Raw genomic sequence first — 25,825 nt, forward strand, 5'->3', positions numbered from 1 at the left:
GATTATCGATCGGTTGAAAAGTTTGAAATAGGACTTAACCTAAATATTTTTTGTTTTGTCTTTGTCTTTATTTTATTTTGTTTTTTTTTTTCACAAAACACGAATTGCAATAAAACCAGTTACAATAAACGTTCAGGTAAACTGCCAGCTTAAATTGTTCAATGGTGATCATCAACATGCTTTTACTTTATAAAAAAATGATAAATGGTTTATTTCTTATCTCAAGTTCCATAAATCATGAATTTGTGAATTTGAGTAATTTGAATATTAATATCGAGAAAAATACCGAGCCGTAAAAACGAGGACCCTTCAGAAACATCAAAATCCTAGTACAATAAAATTGAAAATAGGAAACACAGACGACAAACAAACACAACGAATAAAATAGTATAACGGTTAATTTAAGAAATAAATCACGGAAATTCCATTTTATCATTGTTTTGCCACGGGCTGACCATTCACGCCACGTTATTTTATCCTGAGCGAGGGGTAAAATATTGGCATAAATGGTTAGCACGTGGTAAAACAATGAGAAAATTTCCGTGATTTATTTCGATTATATCAGTACAATTACGGTACTTTTTTTTTACATTGTCGTGACCTATTACGGTAACCTTAGACCCGCCATATTTGTCCATATTTGCCTGTACGCTATGTCAGTTGAAATGGTCGCCAGTGAAACTTTGCTTTGTATTTTTTATAATGACAGAAATGGCGAATAAAGTAGAACGATCGTAGATATGACAATAGTTATTTGCATTATAAGGTCATAGTGTTCACAAATGGACAGATACAATGTTCCATTCAATGACGATCGATTGTTTTCATACATGATGGCGTACGTGCACATGGCGAGTGTCACCGTGTAAATGTTTAAGTGTTTTTACGGAATATAATATATAATTTTTCTAAACATTACATTTGATATTTTTATGGAATATGAATTTGGTGTACATTTACGCTACAGAAATGAATGAAAACAGCTAATTCACTTCGGAATGTTGCATTTGTTTATTTATATGATTTAAGGTGGGCAGTAATTACACATACACAAAGCACGCCCAATAAATCTCGTGCTGCTCATATAACAATCAACCATATTTGTGGTGACCAAAAGTGACAAATGTGTCGTCGAGTAAAAATTGTAGCCTACTGATCACATATTGCTCGGTGTAGCAACCTTTGGCTTTGTACTTTGCAGTGTTAAAATATGTGGAATCGTAAACTAAAACAGTGAAGCAGCGAGATTCAAGATAATTTAAAAGATCATTAGAATTTCACAGAATCCACAAATGATTAATACCACTACACGAGTAAGCAGATTTGCAGTCTTTTTGTTGTCCTTCCTTCATTGGGTACAAAATCTTGGTGACTCGTTCAGACAACTCTAATATGGAATATTTCTAATGGCATATTGGAAAAGACTGGTTCTAAATAAAACGTGACTGATAGGGTACGCGTACATGTACATATGTAGCACTTTATATAAGAAATAAAACAAATGATGATCTATAACTCATTTGAAATTTCAGGTGCTCAAAATTTACAATTCATGAGAACTTCCGTATCGCCTGCTGTACCAACACTATACCAAATCAGTGTAACAAATTACCAAACACTAATCCAATGCAGAGACTTTTTAAAGTCCTTTTCCTCAGATCCCTGATTCAGGAGTCTGTTACGCATATATTTATGACGTGCAAGGAAATCAGAGTAGTTAATACTCGCTCTAGCATAGCGAATCAATTGTGAAATATAAACACCAGTTGCAGGAGATAAAAGGATATTGCTGCACGGGTAAGGACAATTTATGATTTTAAAATTAAAGTCGTCTCTTTTGTCATAAATCTTAGTGCTGAGATGACTACTGTTGTCAAATTCGAGATGTAGTTCCATAAAAAGATGCAGAACAAGCGGTTTCTGAAGTCTCCTTTATTCGAGCTCTGGTGGATATATTGATGATAACAATTTACCTAAAGAAGGGTTGTTGGTGGACAATACAGCACCAATATATATGTTTGTAAAGTTAAAGGATTTAGTTCAAAATTATTGATGATGATAATTAATCATGACAATTATAGTTGGCACGATACTATATTGCGTATTGGTATTTGTGCCGTTGGCTGGAGGACTTATTTTTACAATAAACATATCTTTATCTTTGTCTTTTTTAAAATTCAGTCTCATATGAATATAAAAACAAATCGGTTAGGAGAGTAGCACAGTTATTGCCCAGCTTGTTGAAAAAATAGCTTCTCAAAATGGGACAAATATGCTATCAATGAGGAAATCAGGCATATCGCAAACCTGCTTTCCTGTGTAGCACACTTTGCCCTTCTGTGATGTTTTAGAATAATACGTGAATTTGTAACCAGGAAAAACATGTTTTTTTTAAACAGCAAAATATAAACGAATAAATCGTTTCAAACGATTTTTCAATTTATCATGTGGTAACGTAAAGAGTTGAGAAGTCAAAAGTTAGGGGAAAGAACTAATTTCCGAAAAGGTGCGAGATTTTAGGTTTTTGGGTATATCTTCAGAATATTTAATAATACACGTACGAGAATAGGTGGTATTGCAACAAGCTTGCCTTGCTGTCCATCCTTCACCGCGGACATACCTCAGGTTTATGTCCTTGTCTCTTGCTAATACGAATATGATATGGATTTTGCCATGTATTATTCTGTATGAATCGACATGGTATACAAAACTGATTCAAGTCTATAGCGTTTTAATATAACGATATTCATATTTTTAATATTATGGGAAAGAAAAATAAATATACTTAAGAAAATAGTACAATTGTTTTTGAAATAATAATTAATTTCAACAATAAACAATAAAATTCAGTAATTAAAAAATAATGTACTGGATATTCTTTCTCTAAATATAACTCACTTGTTTTCTCGCCACCTGTCCATTTACAACATTAGCTAGACTTGCCATTTATTTCTGAAATAGTTAAATGCCACAGTAAATGTTAATCATTTGGATAATTTGATTCATACAGTTTCCACAAACTTCAATCTCGTGCTATTTTTCATTTAAATCTTACTACATTAATGTAAGTGTTAAAATACAGGATATTTGATGTCATTTCAGTGAATTTTATTAGAACGAGCAGATCTTAAGTTCTTCTCATAGTCACTTAAACAGTTTTAAAGAGTAATCAAGTGAACCAAGGTTATAGCGGTGAGCAACTCGGCGGATGTTTCTAGAAAAGCAGAGGACGCTTACCCTACCGGTGCACCTGGTCCATGCTCCCAGTTTTTTGAGGAGTCCGAGTTGCTCATTTGCTTTTGTTACTTTGTATGTAGATTTTAGTTACTTTATGTTCTTTGTTGTGTATGTCTGTTTTCCATATCTGGTCTTTGTCCCTGGATTACATTCTTTTGATTACCGTTATAACCTTAGTTCCCTTGATTGCTCTAACAAAAATGTCTACGATTTTATACTTAACCTCCTGTTTCACTATTTCCCATGCCACTTTAAAAAAATACAAAGAAACATCACTTAATGAAATTTCCAAATAAATGTATCAGTTATGATTATAAGAGCAGTATAATATCAACTCGGGACAGCATTTAAAAATATACAAATACCTACCCTACATTGTTAAGTGTTATATGAAGTGTATATTGAATTATAAATGAGTAATGTTGCAATTTTATGATGGCTGTTGTTTGTTACCGTGATGTCATTTAAAAATTTGCGACACGACCCCTGATCAGAAAGGAATTGATATTTTGACATTTAAAATGACAAAAACAACAGCTGCTAATCATCTTGTTTTATTGCTTACAATCAATACATTTTATTTTCATACACTGTACGATTAAAAATTTAGATGATGACGAAACACACAAAAAAATGTTTATCAACATCACAAATAAAAAATGCAGGTGATCTTTTTATAATGTAGGTTATCAAAGTATTTTATAACATTAAAAAATAAGAAAGTAAGAAACGAAATTAACGATTAACAAACGCAATTTATATGACAAATAATTTGTGTTATTAATTAAAAAAATCAATTATTCTATTTTGTCTGAATACCATCAGAGTAAATTTATCATTAGAAATATTAACACACTTCTGATATCATTGTCAAATATAAATCCATTTGAACAGTATTTTACGAGACCAGTATCGGTAACAAAATATAAAAATATATATATATTGCAAATTTTGAAATGATGTGCACGTGTTTCATGAAGTAATGCCTCATCAGCAGCATCAGATTCAAATATATTGCAATTCAAAGTTAATTGTAAACAAAAAACTCAAAACCAAACGCATCGAAATAGGAAGTCAAATCCATCTCCAAGAGGTTCAACATGTATGCAGACAAACAATCACGAATCTACATGTATGGTTGTGAATATAGAGTCATTGAGTGGATTATATTTTATATTTAAATGCTCAAATACTCGTGCGAATTTGTGTGATTTGTCCCTGTATATACGATTTATAACATCATTTTAGAGAGTAAGAAAGGGAACCAAGATTATAGCGGTAATAAAAAGATTGTAATCCAATGACCAGACATGAAAAACAGACAAACACAATAATAACAAGGTAATACATACGAAGTAACAAAAGTAAATGAGCAACTCGGACAAGATGGTACTTGTCTTGATCAGATAAAAGAACTGAAGTTGCTAACTTTAAAATTTGGTTTATTACCAAAAGTCATCATCAGGATAGAACAAACAGCTGTAACAATGTGACTGAACTTTTTCAAAATAAGTTAAAATATCGAAAGTCAGCTTCTCAAATTTCTCTCATTCTTCTTTTCGACTTGCCCAATATGTTACTTTCGTGAAAATTTGATTTTCGAAAGATTATCATTGCATTTTAACACAGAGTTAAACTAAAACAATTATGAGTAAAGCACACATGGTGATGGTCAAATGAAATAGGAGGTGCATGGTACCATGTCAAACAAAATTTGAGCATGCTTCATCAAATTCCACCAAGCGGTTTTAGAGGAGACATTGATTAGAAGGTACCCATCCTCTGGTTGACCAATGACTTAATCAATGTTTTGCATCATAAAAAGTCCCTCAGATGGAAACACGGTGTACAATGGTATCATGTAAAAAGATTTTATGAATGTTTCATTTATTTCTTTTTAGCGGTTCTAGAGGTTCTTGATGAGTGGCGGAATAGAAGATACAGGTATTCTGGTCGATCAATGATTTAGTTCATGTTTTGCACCAGAAAACAAGAAATGTCATTCAGATGGGAAAATAAATAAAGATGCACAACTGCATCATGTGAAATACAATTTGAAAAAAAGTTTCATCAAATTCTTATCAGCAGTGTTAGGTTGCACTATACAAATGGGATTTAGGTGCACTGTTTCGTACACAAATCTGACCCGGTCTAATTTTGTAAAACTTAAAAAAGGTGAAACTTGGTGGTGGAAATATTGATTGTGGGTAGTAGAGCAATCGTACATAAATAGATACAATACTTGTGAAGGTAAAGAGGTATACAATGTATACTCTAAGCTATCCGGAAAGATTCAGGTCCACACCGAATTGGATTCTCTTCCCTGCACAAACAGGCTGTTTTTTAAAATGCAAAATTTCGCTCGAATTTAAAAATTAAAAACATGAACAAATGAGCAGAAAAAGGTACACTTTTACAATAATACCATGCCAACCTACTTTTCTTTTAAGTGCCTGTTATTTTAGAAAACCTGTTTTTTTGACAATAAATTTTGGGAAGACACCCATACTTTTTTCGGAAACCATAGTGGTGCACCGTGATGGGAAAGATGCCACGTTCCTCGCAGTTAAAGAACCCTACTGTGGTATTCTTCCGGAGTAGGAACCATAGGGCTCCGCCACAGGAGGCTAAATTGCCCGACCCTACCCAACTCTCCCTATTTCCAGTGGCAATCAAAATTTGTCGATCCCACTGTCCTTGTGTCCCATCCTATTTTCATTTCATAATCATTTCATGTTCATTTTATCATCAATTTCATGTTCATCGTCTGAATATAGCTGAAATATTGCTGCTCGGACGTTAAACCCCAACAAACAAACAAACAAACATAAAGTTAGGTAAATCACCATAGGTCTACATGGCTTCTTCTGCAATAGTTTGAATATTATATACGCTTTGTACTGCAATTACAATAAAACTATGTGTTCTCATAAATTTATTATTTCAAATTGAGATCTCTTAGGTAACAACTGAATAATGACGATTTGGTCCGAATACAATATTGCAATGCTTGCATAGCCTTTTCTTATTAACAATCTATCACAATTTTATGATAAGACGGTTGAATTATTTCATTAGCGCATCAACGATCGACATCAAGCAACCACAACTTTAACAGCTAGTACATATATAATTTCTTTCAATGTGATAAATGATTCTAGAAAGAAATTTAATTTTTACTCGTAATGAAATTACCAATGCTAAAACTTGAAAGATTTGTGAACATATTCTGCTACAAACAACACTAATAACAATAATGTACAAATATCCTGTCGGTTCAAAAGGTATACATGAAAATTGTTGTTTGATTGAATGGTATTTCCTAAAGTAAAATTTATTTTGACCCTATAAAAGGTACTTGTACCTGCGCCCAAAAGTCTAGCGCGATACCAAAAGTCTGCGTAGTTACGGCAAGCTCTGTCAAAACGTATGAGTTGTGATATGAAAACTCTATATGCAGGATGCTGAAGAGTGTTGCCAAAGATGACAAGAGAGTTGACAATACGGAATGAAAAGTCATCGCGTTTGTCGTATAGTTTGGTCAGTATTTTCATAATCATCTATCTATAAGTGTAGGTCAAGATTTGAGACTGACTTCACAGTGTCTGTAGTATCCTTTATCTCAAATTCTTTTGTGAGAAGATGTATCAAATCCCAAAAACAAGGATTGTTTAACAATAATGCGTCATCTATATAGAAACTGAGATTAGAGGATCTATTTAGACGATGTTCGATCAGTATAAAGTCACCATCATAAGTGTGAAAAAATAGGTCAGGAAATAGAGGAGCACATGTGTTACCATAGGAATGCCGACCGTTTGTTGAAAAACGCGTCCACCACACTGGACAAATATGTTGTCGATAAAAAAGAGCACGCATTTTGAAAACAACTTCTGTATATATTTGAGATGATTTGAAATTATTTTTTAACAAAGAATGAGGAATCTCTACTAAGAACTACATATTTGAATCTAGGTGTACTGTTATTCTTTTCTTTTTGAGTAACAAAGAAATTACGATATATCTTTGTCGCCATCACGACATCCTACGTCGAATTTACAATAACATGTAACTTTATCGTAATTTCGGTATACAAGTCGTAATTAAGAAATTCTATTAGTTTTTTAATTTGACCTAACCGGCTTCACTAGATATGAGAATTGAAAAGTCGAAAGTTAAATGCTCACATATAAAGAAAAAATTCTCTGGATCTAAGGTCTAAAATAAATTATAAACTCTTCAGAATACCCCCAAAAAACCAAGTTCTGATATTGGGAGTAGTCATGATAATTTTGATGGTTATTTCACATAATTATTCAGATGGAAGTCGAAGCTTTTGAAGGAAATTGGTAGTGCACTTGAACAATTGAATAGACATTGTTGTACTAGATCGACATGCTTAGCATTATATTAGCACGTCATGTCACACAACACGGACACACTCTATTGATTCCGAGAAAATAAGCACCAAAGAGAGATAATCAATGTTAGTCCTATATCTAGGACAAGACACGCCGTTAAAAGTCGTTTTCTATTAACCACTTTCCAATCGAATTGCCATTGTTGGGGACAATTTTATAAAATCTATATTTCACAAGCATATCATATCCCTTGAAGGGTTATCGATCACTGGTTTGTGTTCAAAAACTTATTTTTTCTGTTGCGTTATTTACTTTTGCTGAATACAAACCAAAAATTAAAAGTGTCAATTTATCATTTCAAATCTTGCAACTTTTAGGAAATGTGGTTCAGGTACCCTGCATTGACATTTATTGTCCAATAATCATTAGAAAATAACTACTTACAATTAAGTATTTAACACATTGGTTGTTCATAAAAGTGCCTCTTCGGAATATTTTCCTCAAACATGTAATGTGTTTATAAGAAAGTATCGGAAATGACGTAATTTGGAATATCAAAATGCCAACAGAATTTGCGTTTTGTTTTTCTTTAAAAAAATAATTTGAAAACAAAGAAGCAAGTGGATATATAAAATTTCACTCTAATATATAAAGTAATACCAAAGTTCAAGTGTGTGTTCGAAAGTCAATAAACATTAAGGACAAAACCTAAAATAGTATCATGAAATAGAAACAAAAGTAAAAAATTAAAGTTAACCTAAATACTAACCAATTCTCAAATAGTACAGAGTAACAGTGAAGAGGAACTCTATGGTCACTATGGAACTGGGAGGTTCGGTTTTTCCATCCCTTAATTTCACCAAGTTAGGAACACAGTGGCCATTTTTCCGATTTATTCTTCACTTTGCTATTTCAAGTATTATTTAATATTTATCTCCGATTTTCGTTTATGAGTTGTAACTATCTTTATGTATATTCTGCTACGTATTTAGCTTGAACATATTACATCTTGTTTTGAACTACTGATCAATTGAATATAGTGGCCTATATTTATATGATTGCTTTGAGGATAACACGATGTTTCGCTGTACGAATTTGGTTTAAAATTGTTCGATATCTGAACGAAAGAATTTTAAAATATTAATGATGAAATTGGTTTTAGATTTTATTCAAAGTTATAATTCATAGTCATGACTATCAAGAGAACAAAAGTGAATGAGCATTTTAAACAAAGCAGTGATAAGGCTTAATGATGATAGAAATCTCTAGGTCAAATATAAGTCAACTACATGCTATTAATATGATTGGTAAATATATAAAAAAGTAAAACAGTGTCATGGGTATAAAGTTGAAATTTTGGTGAGAATCAAACAAAATTGGAAAAATCAGAGACATGCATGTCAAAAACTCATTGATCTGAAAATATAATTTCACTCAAGGATGCTTTCTCTATTCGGTATGACAATTATTTGATCTCTCTGTCACTGGATCTGTTCAGATATTTTTCAATAGAATGTTTAAAAAATGAGGTTTTGACAGAGTTATCTGCCCTTGGAATGTCAATTTTCAAATAGTTCATTCAATTTAGCGACGTGATACGAAAAATCTTGTCTTTTTGCCTTGATTATAATGATGCAAAAATAGTTTTATTAAAATTTCAAAATGGTAGGTTTTTTCTTACCATGTCTTACCCACTGCCTGATTCTTACAGAGATTGACACTTAATTCATTAAAGGCAAGAAAGTTTATGTTCACAGTAAAAAATGATTGCTTATCTGCCTCCTGAACTTATAGTAAATGACTTTGACCTTGAGTCCTCATTATATATTTATAAGCATCGTCAACTAAATATGTATGGACCAAAACTTTGCAGTACTTGGCTTAACACCTTTATGTGATTGATATATATCGGATTTCGTTACACCAAGGAATACGTGCACATTACATCAGACGATAACATCCCAATATCTTCTGAAATATTCGAGGTTATGCTGAGAATTACTTGATTTGTATTTTTCATCTGTATATTAACCTAGTAAAAAGTCGGAAAAGCATGACAAACCATAGCAATGTTAAATTATGTAATACATTTCCCGTCTAAATACTCTTAAATATTTAAGAATGGCTATATTTTTTGAAATCTGAACGGCGATAAACATCAGAATGTAAATAAACTTCACATGCAAATATAAGACAATATAACACTACTGCTCTGTTTATGAAGATTTTATTTTAAAAGCTGGTCCAACTCTGTCCTGTCGGTATCCGTAGAACTTTTTGTATTATGATTTTATTCTTAAGTAACGTTAGTCATTATATTGGCAGAAAGTGACTAGAAGGTGTTTTTTTCTGTTGATTTCACAAAGCTTTGATGAGAGTATAGATCTATCGTTTCTCGTTTGACATAATTTCTATTTATCTGTCAAACCTATCCTGTTACATATTATATATATAATCATTAAAGCTTCGTATTACTTGATGATGGAAATTTATTTTTCATACTGTATTATTGAATTGAATTATCAAAAGTAAGATTTTTAATATCAAAAACATGATTAGTTCTTCACCTTTCACGATCTCAGCGATGAAAGTTAATTCCATGTAGATTTTTCAATATAAAAAAAACATGCTTTCATAATTCCAATCTTATTACCATGTGCCTTTTTCGTGCATCATGATTGGTTCTTCACCTTTTACGACCTCAGCGATGACAGTTTATTCCACGTAGATATCGTAAACAACATGGCTACCATCGCTTCGGAAAAAAATGGAGACGTTTAGAGGCTTAAAACGGTATTATCTGCTGTTTTGTTCCATTCATTTTCGATGTTGTATGTTAGACAGTAGTAAAGAAGTACAAGTTATTTTTTTTTGTGACATAAGCAAAGTCTTCGATAGGGTATAGCATAAGGGAAGTGCTGATAAATTGAATCATTACTGTATATCTAGTAAACTGTAGTAAAAAAAATATAAAGAGAAAGGAGAACAAATGGTCCTTGTGAGTTAGCAATATCGAGATCGGAAAAAAAATGTGGAAGCTTAAGTGTTCGAGGGAACGATATTATTGAATTTTTTATTTATTATCTTTATAAACAATATTGTGGGGGAGATCATTGAAATATTAAGCAGACGACACAAATAGATGATTCTTGTGCCTCTGTAGAGATTCTTGAAATTGACATTTACAATTTTCACACATGGTCAAACCATTTTGCAAATTACAAATGTACAAAGTTTTTATCTCAAAAGTGCAACAGCCGAAAGACTTAAGTAGGTTGTAATTGTTTCCAAGAAGAGATATCGGTTGGTTTGTGACATGCATAAATCTCATGCTGTCTGATTTTCATAAAGACTGTAATTGAAAAAATCTGAACAGGGAAACGTCAGACTATTTACAAAAATCTGATCTCGGGTATGCTTCAGAAACGGCACGTCGATAAAATTGGCCAGAATTGGAATACGCACAAATACCACTTTTTATTCTGATTATTTTTGTCGTCGAAGATAAAGACTTTGAATCTAGTACCTAAGATATTAAATTATTGAGATCTTTTGTTATATTTGATATTTACTAACGTTGCCGTAATATAAAGTGCCCTTCTTATTATTACTGCGGCTGTAGAATGGGTTTAAGTGTTTCATACAAGACTAAGGCTAAATGCAGTTTCTTTAGTGGCGTCTCCTTATTATATTTGTGCTGCAGACGAACCTTATGAACATTATACACTTAATATTAGTATATATAATGATAATTACCAAAATTGATGTTCCTGTTGTAAAAGATTTTCATTTGTTTTTATTTGGCTCACAAAACTAAGACAATTATTAAAATAGGGTTTTTCCCTGTACATAAGTTTTTGTTGAAAAACAAATATAAAACATGTAAGGAAATTAAATATTGATTATTAATTATTTACATTACATATTTTTTCTCATTTTATTTAATTTCATTCTTTGCTTACCTGCGTACCGTAATCACTATATAATTCTTTGATTAATAGTTGTTCATTACTTCTTCTGTAATAATTTTATTAAAAAATCACATTTTTCTACCATTTTTATCACAGTATTGTATTAGTCATTAATTAATCAAGCATTATAAAAGGAAATTGTAGACTGTTAATGACAACGTTAATTGAAGTCCTAAGAAATGTCATTAATGTTTCAAAATATCCCAAAGCCAGTCAACAATAAGTATGGATGCAAGACATGCCAATGATAAATCTGGAAATTTCCAAAAACCAGTCAACGGGAAGTCTAGTCCAAAGACGTGTCAATGAAAAGTCTGGAAATGTACTAAGACCAGTCATCGGTTAGTGCGGTCCAAAAACGTGTCCATAATAAGTCTAGAAATATCATAAGACCAGTGAATAGTTAGTCTGTAAATGATCTAAGACCGGTCATCGATGATATCTTTTGCGGGTAAAACAGTACAATCAATTACAGAAAAACACAAATCAAAAAGATTGAATTGTTTAAACAGTCTAAAAAATCCAAATTAAGATTAAACAAAATCGGCAAATTAATTATAATTTATGTAAATGCCTTGTTGGAAAAAGAACGAAAGTTTTGCCATATTGTTATATTTCCGCATTTCAAATCAATATTTATGTAAATACCTATCACTTCTATTTTAATGAATATCTGCATAGCAAATAGAATAGAATAAAAACACCAGGGTCTTACATTAGCAAAAACGCATATTGATCTTTATTTGATACATCATGAAATTAGTTTTGTTTGTCTCTTAAGGGTGAATTAAATGTATGAAATGCGTAAACCGTCTCTGTAAATTAGCTTATTTTATGATATATGTCTGTTTTTTTTCAGATATTTTTAATAAATCATTAAGAATTGGATTGAATCCTGTATTTGTTGGCTTAGGGAGTTTTCATGTCTCAGAATGGTAATAAAAAGGGATTATTGCCAATCTTTTTTCACAAACTTTTGCCAGTTGTTTATTTCTTTCAATTTGATTGGCAACATATCTAATATGAATACCATCTTTATGAACAAAAAATTGTTTATATTTGTAGATTAGTAAACAAATGTATTATGTTCTTTTAAGTTATTGAAAAAGTCAATTTTATTACTTTCACAGTTCATCTGTATTATTTTTGGTAAAATCTTTTCTTAAGACACAAGATCTTCGATAGTATTATATCGTAATTTATCTTCCCAAGGAATTTCTGTCCACCTATGCTCATGGAATTAGTCATACACTTCTTTGTTCAAACATTGAGAAATATTGAGAAAAAAATTGATTTGTAGAATTTTTTTCTCGTGCCTTTCAGCCCCTGGAATGCACCGACTGATTTTGTAACTAAAGTGTTTCATTTTGATTGTGTTTCGTTATGAATTATTACATCCATTACATCACTACATATTTTTTTCAGAGCTTAAGGCAACGTCGACTATAATCGAAGCCTTCAAAAATACTACTTCATCGAAAGTGAAAATATCTAAGTAATGTGAAGTCAGTTACTGGCATAACTACAGATCTTGTCAATGTAAGTATAATTAAAAAAAATGATGTTCTATCAAATATGAATAATTGAAACTGTTTTTTTTTATTCGTCAGTCAGTACTCTCAATGTAAAATAGAGACTTGAGGAAAATTGCTTCTCCCCAGATTCAACAGTACGCTTCACCCCCATGTTAACAATTGGGTAATTGGAATACCAATTTACAAGGAGGGCTCGAAACGTTGATGGAATACAGTTATAGCCTTATGGAAATTTAAAGGAACCAATTGTCTTGGAAGCTGATGCAAGTATGCAAGGCTTAGGTGATGTGATGTTACAATATATGAAAGGGGTGTTGCTTATACGACTTACCCAGCTAGCACAAACACGTAATAAAAATGTTTTATAAACGTTTCCTTTAAAAGACTGAAAACATTCATTTTAGAAATGTCTTTAAAACGTAAAAATGTATGGTTGCAGAAATGATATAATAACGTTTTCAACAACATTCACTATAATGTTATAATGTTTTTCAATAACATTTTTTCAAAACAATCTAAATTATGAATCTTTTAATGCAAAAATTGCATACACATACAATAGGTTTAAGATGTGATAAGAAATTTGTAGAGTTCTCTATATTTTGTAGATGTAGCAACAAACTAAACGAAATTTCAAAGATAGGTTTTGTCAGTTCGCTTATTCATCTTCAAGCATCTCGAGCAGTGTCCATTTCCGTTCTTTGTATTCCTGAAAAAAAAAGTACATGATTAATGGTGTAGTCACGATATACATACCTAAAGTAGTTATCAATAAAACTAAAGGAAAAAATTATACATACTATCAATTACATATTACTTGATTTTTTTGCAACAGGTGTATGTGTCAATCATGGAAATACCATTGTCTGCAAGTTTAAAACATGCTGTTTTGTATCAAGATTTTATTTGCACTTTGAAAAACCATGAATTGAGTTTTTAAGCTGAAGTTGTGGTGAGCAGAGCTATGCACACCCTTGAAATATATGTCCTCTTCAAACAGGAAGTGGATATCCATGGAACCAAACTTCATACATGTCTTCTATAATTAAAATTTTATTGAAGTTCAGCAAAAAAGCATAGGTGGATCCAAGAGGGCCCAGGGTCCCCCTAATATTTGAAAAAAAAATGATTTTATAGAAAATTAATGATACTACCAATAGTGAGCCCCCTCAAAGGCCATATTTCCCCACCTTTTTGGAGGTTCTGCATCTGCTACTGATTTATATAAAACAGTGATTGCATATTGCGGTCAAATGAGTGAACAGATACACTGAAAGACTAGCAAATGCCATGATTACTTGTCATGGTCCAATCAGATTCTCATCACTATATTAAACTTACCTTGAAAAAAATTAATCATCAAGGCTTATTGGAAACATCAAATAATTAGGTATGAGCTTCTCTTGTCATCCTTATTCCCTGCAAAAGAGAGAGATCATGTGTATTCCTATAAAAATAAATATAAAAAGGTAAGCATTATAGCATCAAAACTGTGAACTTTATTAACTCGTCTCAACCCCCGGAGAGGGTAAAAGTCTACAATAAAAAAAATAAAAATAAAAAAAAAAACAAAAAAAAACAAAAAAAAACAAAAAAAAAAACAAAAACAAAAACAAAAACAAACCAAAACAATACAAAACATATAAATAAACAATTTTACAAATATAAATATTCAAAAAGTCATAATATGTTCAATATTACGAATCCAATTTTGACAATATATGTAGTGAAAATGTTCAAAAGTTTCTGCCAGTTTGGCTTTCCATACATGCAGGATATAAAGTAATGTTTTAAATTCTAAAAATAACTTGCAAAGTTTCAAAATAAATGTCCTGGTCAGATTCAATGCAAAATATCAGCCTAAGTACTGATAAACAGAATCACAGTATTCATAACTAACATGACGATGGAAAATGGTTTAAACATACATCTAAAATGCAAAACGGTTGGAAAGTACACACTTCAAAATGATTGTAAACTGTTGACAACAAACATCTATAGTCATTCAGAAGATAGTTGTTCTCTTTGACACATACCTTAAAAGAACCAAGTTTGGTCAGGAATTAACGTAAAGTTGACCGGGTTAGTATCTAGGACGTTCTTTTGTAAGATAATGCGCGCACTGATAAAGATTTGATCTGACATATTTCAATAGCAGCATGTGGCATATAATTTACACTATTACCTATATCGTGCATTCATTTGTTCTCCATAGTCATGAGTTCTCGATAGCGATGCGCATAGGCAATATGACATAAAACACGAAATTGCATGTGTGGTCTATTCACAAAGAAATAACCAACTGAACACTTCCTTGATTCTATCGGGCTTTGATTTCGCTATGTTGCGTATTAAGGTATGTATAATACCAATACACTTTATTACCCCTTGAATTTACCTTTCTCTTTAAATCCCCCAAAAAGCTTATATTTTAAGCGCCCACCTATCCCAACACACATTTTGAATATTAACAAATTTTATTGAAAGTGGTAGATTATATATACATTGGTTATGCGCAGTTATGTTATAGTCAATGCTATGTCAGTAAAAAATGTATGGTGAGCAGTACTGCACCCTGAAAATATGAAATATCGATAAAATTATATTGAATTATTTATTTTCTTTATTTTCACTTTCCAATTATGTCTCTCATGCCCTCCATATTGAAAGTCATATCCCTATCGAGAACTGATGACGTAGTACCCATAAAGTCATTAATAGGTCACCTAACTAAAATGTGTTTTTTCTCACTAAGTAAACATGCAATCTCGCCAATCTTCGAAGAAAATAAAAACAAAGATCAGTTCTTAAAATGAATTTAAAATTGTAGCTATCTAAGTTATAATGGCTTGTAGCTATTTAGTTGTTCAACAAACAAGTAAACAACATTGATATGCTATCGAGAACCGATGATACCAGGATATAGGACGTTCTTTGTGACGCTCAAAATACACCTATTTATACAAAGTTCGGCAATATAAACATATCAATTAATTCACTGAGACACTTATCTATCATAAGAAAATAATCAAAGTTAAAAACTTACTTCGTGCGGGGTCAACACCTAATTGTTTGATTATACAAAACCGGAAACGGAGAAACACGTAAATTTTCCGTAGCAGTACAAATTTTCGGAACATTACAAAAACAAGCAATGTTTATAAAAAAGGTAACACAGACTAGTATTTGTTCAAAGTACTTTGGCATACAGTTTTTAACTATCTAATTACAAAGAATTGTACTTACATCTTGTTGGACAGATACAGTTCTTTAAATCGTCTTCAAAATAGTGTGCGCTCCTTGCACACGTGTGTAGGATAATACGCACACTGATAGAGATTTGCTCTAACCTATTTCACTAGCAGGATCATCTATATATCATCGATGTTGATTAATTAAAAGACAAGGAACCGTAAACTGGGACAAACTAGTTGTAAATTAAATATGCATGACAAATTGAGAAGACAAGTAATAATGCATGTGTATAATACTTGTAACCTTGTTCGGTCATTTTTAATTTTTTTAAATAATGATGTAATAATATAGCCTCTATTGCCTTATAGTACTAGATTATCAGAATTTTACTTTCATGGCCTATTTAGTTTTTATTCTATTGTTTGATATGTATGAAAAAAATGTTTTTTAATTTGTTTAAATATGTAATTTAAAATAGTTTAGAAACGTTATCGCTACGGTGTATCCATCTGCGCCATGAAAACTGATGTGTTCAACGTGTCACAGTTTTCCTTTCCTCTTTCGTCTACCCCGGACTTGACTTTTTATGAGCAACTCGGTGGATGTTTCTAGAAAAGCAGAGAACGCTTACCCTACCGGTGCACCTGGTCCATGCTCCCAGTTTTAGTGGACTCCGAATTGCTCATTTGCTTTGTATGTATTATTTTAATTACTTAATGTTCTTTGTTGTGTATGTCTATTTTTGCCCCTGGCGTACATTCTTTTGATTACCGCTATAACCTTGGTTCCCTTGATTACTCTTTAAAAAAAATAATATATTAAAATATTTTTCTCACATTTCTACAACTATTTATTGAACATTTCAGAAAGCCTTATTAAAACCATATCTTGAAATGTGTTTAACCTGTTTCAAAGGAATATTTTCTCGTAACATATAAGAAACATTTTTATAACATATCCAAATAATGTTTAAAAATAGATTCAAAAGCATTACAGTGACATGTTATTTAAACATTTCAAAAACATTTCAATAAACAGTTCTGAATATCTTTTTCAAACTTAAACGATAAAATGTTTCAAAATCGTTATCAAAACATTTTGAAAAAAAAACATAATGTTTTAGAAACGATTTTAAAATGTTCATTTGAAAATGTTGTAGCAAACTACCCATAAACTCTAAATAAAATATTCGAAAAAGGTTCGTGCTACCTGGGTAAGCTTTAGGACCGATTCAGCAAAATATGAACAAGTATAGTTAAGAAAAATATAACCATTTGCGCCAGTTTTGGCGATGGCATAAAATCAACAGACTATTCTAATATGTTCTATTTTTTAATATAAACTGATAAGAATCCATATTATTATTGCAGACGTCAAAACTTCAGTGCAGAAACAAAGATGGCTTTGACCATTTACAATTTTCGATTTTTGATGTAAGTTAAATGCAATAAAGAAAGAAAGAATGATGATATTTGGTGTAGATAAGCACGTGATAAAAGTTTTAAAGTCTGAAGATATTAAATTGTTATTGGTGGAACTTGTTACTTGTACAGCGCTTCCGGGTAATGTAGTTTAGAATGTTAGATATGCGGAACAACTTCTTTGTCGAGAAAGTCAATTCCACTTTACTGACTTTTTACAATGGTTAATTTAGAAAGTTACAAAATAACCTTTTTTTATGGGTAAATTCAATAAATCAAATTCTTATGGTTTAACTTTCATGGTAAGAAAAAATCATTTCCTCTTTCTCCTCGATGAAAAGGAATAATTGTACATTGTACCTGACTTTGCCAGTTATTCTGATGGACATAGTATCGAGCCAGTGCCATGACAATGTATGACATCAAGGTATCGGTGCACATTTACAACCATGCAGACTAAATGTTAATAACCGATTTTGTAATGTTAAGGACAATTGCAAAAAATGTAGACTTGATATTCAAAATTCCGAAGCTAAATATAAAAGCAGACACCGTTGTAAATGTTAAATTATTGATTATTATCGGTTAAACATTTTTGGTTGATTGTCAATTATTTTCTACTCATGTATAGTGCCTGGCTTTTGATAAAAATACAGAAATGTGTACAGTATTTCATCAACATTTTTATATCGAATGCGCATTGTTTGTTCGTTAAACATAATTTAAGACATAGTTATCCTGTGAATGCACAATACAATTTCGCTCGGACAATATCAATTTACAGTAAAATGCTTAACATCTTTAAAAAAACCTTTTGAACAGATGTAGCTTCCGTTATGCCAATCGAATTCATATAACAATGTGCACTGAAAGGTGAGAAGATTTTTTTTGCTATGTCCTTATGCAGATGAAAGTTCCTTTGAAGAATGTGGTTTATGTCAATGATAATCCGATCAATAATTTGTATAAAGTATTTATCTAAGAAAAGTATGCTGATGACTTTAAATGTGTTGCCACTAAAGTATTGTATACAACATCAGCCACTTGATTTTTAATAAACATTAAAGCAATCCTCTTCTATGAAATAGAAGTCCTTGAATATTATATTGATTTATATTTGTTGTTTAATTATGAAGGTAACTGAGAGTACAGAAGGTTACAATCATTTTCATAATATAAAATTCAGATACTGTGAAAGATCTTTAATTCGTGGATACCAATTTTCGTGCATCAGGGAAGACACACAATTTCGGGGATTTTTGAATTCGTGGTTTTGAGGTTTTTAGTATATACATCGATAAATATCTTCTTCTCGTTGGGAACCAAATTTCGTGGTCGGGCTCAGCCACGAAAACCACGAAAATTGGTACCCAACGAACAATTGTACTTTCACAGTATTTAGTAACAAATCCATGTGGTATTTTTTTTAAATTTTCAAAAGTTAACTGTAACAATTGAATTGGGAGGTTTTTTTTTCTCTTGTCGTGAAAGTAAGTGAATTGTATCATATAAAAATCTCCGTTTAACGAAATTTTAGTCAGAAAGTTAAAGGTTTTGATGCTGTTTTAGATTTTATTAGATAAATTTCAAGAGATGATTAAATGCAAACCAGATAAAAATGTGAATAGTTAATGTAAGTTGGTCGTTGTTGACACATAAGTTGTGTTGATGTTGCAGCAAAAACATAACAGCAAGTAACCATGTCTGTCGTCAACCAACATCTTTCTAGTTTAATCGCTTATCTAACTATCATCAATTTTTTAAAGTGTGGTGTTTTTTCCAAGATATATCTTCATCTTATGGAAAAAAATAGTCTAGGATCATCTTGATAATTCTAGGTTGCATAGAACACATACCTACTGATATATAACTCCATATATTTAAATCGATTTATTTGTAATAATAAAATTGTAGTGTAATACTCCGACACGAAATCATTACAATGATAACAAGAAACCAATTATACCTTATACATGTCCTTTATGTTAAATATTCTTTCCTTTCTCAACACGTTTACTTTTATCACATCAATTGTGCATGACTGTATGTTTTCAAACTAAATACGCTAATGTTAGTGTTCCAACAAATTTCAGCTTTTATTAGTTTTTGTATTGATTTTTTTCATTAAAATTCCATTCGAATTTAGTAATATGTTTTTCGTGCATTATAATAAGTTGTTCATTTTCTACGACCTTTGTGGAGAGATTTAAAAAAAAACTATGTAAATTCTATGAAAACGTTGTAGCTATCGTAAACAAAACTGGATGCCATCGTTTCGACAAATATCAAGGACAGCATTTTGTTAACTGTCAGCCGGATTCAACAATTTGCAATGTCAACTTCATTTGAATAAGGGTCTAAAAAGGGAAACCAACCAGAGAATACATTTTACAATTTATTTTGATTTGAATTATAGGGAGTGAACACTGTTGTAAAAGAATTCATTGTTGTGTAAAATTGGACCATTCACTCACAATCCTGACATGAAAGTGCTCAAGACTTTTATTGTTTTGTTAGTGAATGGTCGGATTTCATGCATTGGTAATTCTTGAAAAATAAGTGTTTATTACATACAATGTTGAAATTAATTAATCTTAAAAAAAATAGTTACATTCTTTAATATGTACCTCAAAAAACAACAGTTATATATTTTTATAAGTCGAGCTAGTAAACAAATATAATATTATGACTTTTAACATATATTCGTGACATGATAAGGCAAACTAACATGAATAGTGCAACTAATTTAAAAGCTAAAAACAAATTTATGTTTTGACCCTTGTTTTGAACATATATAAGAGTAATCAAGGGAACCAATGTTATAGAGGTAATCAAAAGAATGTAATCCAGGGACAAAGACCAGACATGGAAAACAGACATACACAACAAAGAACATAAAGTAACTAAAATCATACATACAAAGTAACAAAAGTAAATGAGCAACTCTGACTCCACTAAAAACTGGGAGCATGGACCAGGTGCACCGGTAGGGTAAGCGTCCTCTGCTTTTCTAGAAACACCCGCCGAGTTGCTCATAAAAAGTCAAGTCCGGGGTAGACAAACGAGGGAAGGAAAACTATGACCCGTTGAATAAATCAGTTTTCATGGTGCTGATGGATACACCATAACGATCCTCGAGTTCATGATAACGACCATAAAACTTCTGTAGTGATGACTTCAATCTTGTAAAATATTGTCTTTGCCGTTGGTAGTGAAAGGGAACAGTGTCATTGACTTTTAATAAAACTTATGATGTACAAGTAAAAGAATAACATTCTACACCTTTATAATAAACTTTTTTTATACTTTTGATTATAGTTTATGTACATTAGTATAGTGAAGCCAATGAAATATGTTTACATCAAACTGAAAAAAATGTAAAACAGAACCTTAACCAACATAAAATAACCAAAATAAAACAATAAAACACCAAAAAAAGACGTTCAATTATGAAGGGTGAAGTCGGTTTAATTTCTTACTAATTACATTCAAAATGTAGCAAGGTGTCATGACTAGTGATAGTTGCTGCGTTACTTTTAAATTGGGCAGTGCATATGTTATATATAATAGTCATTAAGAATATAATTACTTTTCGTAAGTAAATGATTGTTTCCAAAATAAATGATTTGTTTTCGGGTAAAAGAGGAAAGAAATTGTTTATAATACTCTTCAGTAAAAACAAATTTCAATAAACAATAATTTGTAAAGTGTGCAATTAGATTCAAGCGTAAAATTGTGCGCTTTCTTGGTTTTCTTTCGTATTTTTAAAATTGTATTTCTTTTTATTTTGTGTATCTAACTTTACTTCTACTTTGCATTTATCTTACTATTCTGAACATCCCATTAAGCAATTTTTAAAACAAATTTTCTGCAGTATCGTTTTTTTAAGATGCTGTATGTATACATCGTAAGAAAATGTTTGTTGATCACTCCTAATATGCTCTTTTTTATGTTTACGAAATGATATTCATTTTTGTATAGATAAATGTTATCAGAATTAAATAAATGAGCTTCTACACTTTTTTCATACCTAACAACACAATCCAAAAAGTGACATAAATAAAAGTGGACAAAATTGCATAATTGAAAAAGACCAAAAAGGTATTAATTGGTATTCATCATAAATAAAAGACCTACCTGTTCCGTGATGCCACACCTGTCTAGTGTCTACCTGTAGTATTGTTTTCGATCGATCTGCAACGAAACCAAACCATAATTCACCTGACAAACCGTCAATCTCAGAACTATAAATCAGTAGTCGTTAACTGATTACAATTGAATCGTTTATGTCAAGTCCTGATGAACAGTATCGGTTATGTATCGGAGTTCCATCATATATCTTATCTACACGAAATGATAGATGTACATGATATTGATGCCGCCATCTTATTTACAACATAAGGGTCAACTGTCAATCCAATCAACGATTCTAAAATAATTCGTGGTAAACGTAATAACGATTGTGAAATAATATGTTATTAAATTTGATGCATACGCTATGCGTAATGTAAAACGAAAAGGTATAACTGAAAGATAAGTTTTCAAATTTACATATTTTGCATATTATTTTTAAGTGAGAACTCAATACCTTTAATGAATATGTTATTTAAGAACCGTTGTTAAGAAATTATACATTAAGAAAAGGTTCAAAGTGGCTCACCTTCAGTACTCCGTTTCATTTCTATATGGCGGCTTAGAACCACAAACAATAGTTTTAAAATACTTACAAAATAAGAATTCGTGTCAAAGTATCAATTTAAATTTTCGAGAGATTTGTGGGTCAGGAATGCATCCAGGATTTCGGGTAGGCATATAATCTAAATGTTATAGCCTTATGGAGTGAGTAGAATTGTTTTGAGAATTATCAAGACCCTGCTTTTTTTAATTTCAAGGGGTTCATTGTCATTGTCCGTTCTAGGAATCCACCACTGCGTTGTGCTTATTCTTTATAGGATCAGAACAATTAGATAACTCACAATATTTTAAAGATTTTCAGTACTTAAATGAGGTACCTAGTTTCATCAAATATCTCAAATCTGATTATCAGACATGTCACAACACTGTCTATTTTAGTTTTATAGTTTAAGTAGTTATCATTTCAGTAAATTTATTCTGAATATTCCAAATTTATCTCATTAGCCTTACAATTATACCGAAGCCAATGAATTCTTATCTGTGCTATCCTGCTTTGGCCTCTCTACATCTAGCTACCAAAGACGATTATTGTGATCTAACGTCTATGTACTGAATTCCTTCACTTCACAAGAATCCACACAAACAACGCTATACATAGGTGGATCGGCAAAATGTACCACCAAACCTATTTCAAAACTTCCAATTTCTATACTCAGAGCTTTCAAAGAAGGTGAGGGTCTCCAGTCATACTACGAAACTTGTTATTTCCGTAGTGGTATTAATACAATGTGGATCCTGAAAAAAATTTTCTGGAATTGAAGATTATTATGAGAATATAATAGCAATTAGCATTAGAACCTTTGATTTTTCAACTCTTTATATTTCTATTCCTCATAGTCAGTTAAAATCCAGACTCAAAATATAATACCGTTATATCGTTACTCCAAAAAGTACGGTGCACATGGATACAAATATGTAGTTCTTGGTAGAGATGCCTCATTCTTTGTAAAAAATAATTCCATACATTTAAAAATATACTGAAGAAGATGTTTTCAAAATGCTGTTTTTTTTTTTATATCGGCATTCAAATGGGAACAAATTGTGCTCCTCTGCTTGCTGGCCTATTCCTCCATTGTGTGAGGCTTACTTTATCTGATCCAAAAGAAGGAACATCGTTTAGCTAGATCTTTTAATCTCATTTTTCGTTATATATATATATATATATATATATATATATATATATATATATATATATATATATATATATATATATATATATATATATATATATAGATATATATATGACTTATTATCGTTAAACAATCCTAGTTCCTAGTTTCGGGGATTTGATACTTTGCATCTACCTCAAGTAACTTGAAATAAAGGATACTAAGAAACTTTGATGTTCTAAGAGATCGATGGAAAAAGAAAACTATTGATAAAACTGTACGAAAAACGCGATGACTTATCATTCCGTTTTGTAATTTTTCCTTTCATGTGGCAATATCCCTTCTGCACCTGCGTATGGAGTTTTCATATCACAATTCGTACGTTATGCCAGAGCTTGCCGTCATTACGCTAACTTTTTGTATGGCGCTAGACTTCTTACAATTAGGCTTTAAACATTTTAAACATCAGTTATTACCACAACGATGTTAACAAATGATAGGACAAAGGATTCAATAATAATTGTAGACTTTTTTAAATGACATTTCAATCAAAATTGATTAGAATAAGGAACATGATATCCTATGCCTTTTGGTTTTAATCTATAAGTGTTTGTTTTGTGAAACCGAGAAAAACAAGATGCTACCTTTTTGTGTTGAGGGATTAGAAAGGTTATTTCGCATTTCGCCGCTAAGACCGGGGTCAATATTCGTACTTGTAACTTTTTTTTCACAAATTCAAATATTGAATAAATACTCATTTCTTAAGTGCAAATTCGTTATTATCTGTTACTTGTCTGTGGTAAGTATCGATCCACTATTCGTATTCCGATTTTTCTAAATTTGAATATTTGTTAATACCTAATGTTCTAATAGTTACGATTTGAAGATTGGTCATGAGTTACTCAAAGAAAATGATAATGAAACATTTTCAGCTCATTTTTATTTTAACGTCTCAATCATCTTTCACTGAAAGCATTAGAGGAAGAAGGCGCGAATTTTAAATGCATTTTTACATTAGTTATTTTGGCACCCTATGAACTAATTATTTTTTAAAAACCTAAAAAGTTGTTTCATTTTGTTTCCTTATTTCTTCTTTATGATTGATTGATTTTGATTTATTTTTCAACTAAACCAAATCCAGAACAATAGATTTTTCAAAGTGCAAGTGTTCAGCACAATCTATTTAGTTTTTATCTAAAAAATGTAAAAACCGAATGAAAATCAGACTTATTACCATAAATTGGGATACTTTGGTCGAAGTTTCATTTTGGTTTATTTAGCGCCTCTCTTGATAATGTCAACATTAATACACCAAATTATAAGGTCTGCTAATATTTAGAAAACAAACTAATGAATGAGATATTAAGGGAACCAAGATCCTAGTGAAATCCAAAGAATGCAATCCAGGGACAAAGACCAGACATTGAAAACAGACAAACACAACAAAAAAATAGAGGAATTATAATAATACATACAAAGTAACAAAAGTAAATGAGCAATCCGGACTCCACTAAAAACTGGGAGCATATATCAGGTGCACCGGTAGGGTAAGCATCCTCAGCTTTTCTGGTGTTGCTCATAAAAAAGGCAAGTCCGGGGTAGATGAAAGAAGAAAGAATATGTATGGTGAATATGTCAAAGAGACAACAACCCAACCGTGATAAAATGTCAACCCTAGAGATGGAAATTGCTACGTATCACAATAAAATGCCCTCAATACAGATTTGAATAATATACATGTATGTTAATGATTGGAAAGATTAAAACAATAATAAGAGTGAAGAAAACTTCCCAGATTTATGGCTTACGTTTTTCCCTGTACGAGTTAAATCGGAACGAAGAATCATATTTAATTATTAACGTCTAGACTAAAATGATAAATAATCTTTCTCCTTACATAAATTTGGTCAATGTGTGATTTTTTTATTCATGAACAGGCGGCTGAGTGCGCTTATGATCTGGTTTAAACAACCATTTTCGTCGGAAATGATTGAACAGTCGTGATCATTGCGAATTGCAACTTTGCGGCTTTTACCTTGATATGGCCATTTGTTGTACAGACTGTCTTTTTTCCTTATTGCTTAGATAGAGTTTACTACCTTGGTTATTTTGTTATATTGTCTTTCATGGTTTTAATGAATAGTGTATGAATATCTCAAACTTCCTTAACTTTTGACACGAGAAAGATTGAAATTCGAACAATCATCGGCTTTTTTCAATTATTATTAGCATAAGATTGCATTTTTCAATAACAAATAAACTTTTGTATGTTCATACATTGAATACATGTAAACCGAATAT

General features: G+C 31.2%; 2 long non-coding RNA genes across 2 annotated transcripts in view; one reads left to right on the forward strand and one right to left on the reverse strand.

The window, feature by feature from the left end:
- LOC148616078 (uncharacterized) overlaps positions 1-25,825 on the forward strand; it is a 53,111-nt gene that overhangs the window by 21,583 nt on the left and 5,703 nt on the right. The window contains exon 2 of the long non-coding RNA XR_015922106.1: positions 12,995-13,108. This is a non-coding gene — a long non-coding RNA (uncharacterized LOC148616078). The remainder of the gene's footprint in view (positions 1-12,994; positions 13,109-25,825) is intronic.
- On the reverse strand, positions 13,621-15,232 carry LOC148616079 (uncharacterized). The gene is made up of 3 exons (XR_015921901.1): positions 15,141-15,232; positions 14,446-14,523; positions 13,621-13,813 (listed from the first exon to the last, which is right to left on the reverse strand). It is a non-coding gene; the product is annotated as an uncharacterized LOC148616079 (long non-coding RNA).

This window comes from Perna viridis, chromosome 5, assembly GCF_037379345.1.
Source record: "Perna viridis isolate PV_CMFRI_1.1 ecotype Kerala chromosome 5, ASM3737934v1, whole genome shotgun sequence".
NCBI classification, from domain to species: Eukaryota; Metazoa; Mollusca; class Bivalvia; order Mytilida; family Mytilidae; genus Perna; species Perna viridis.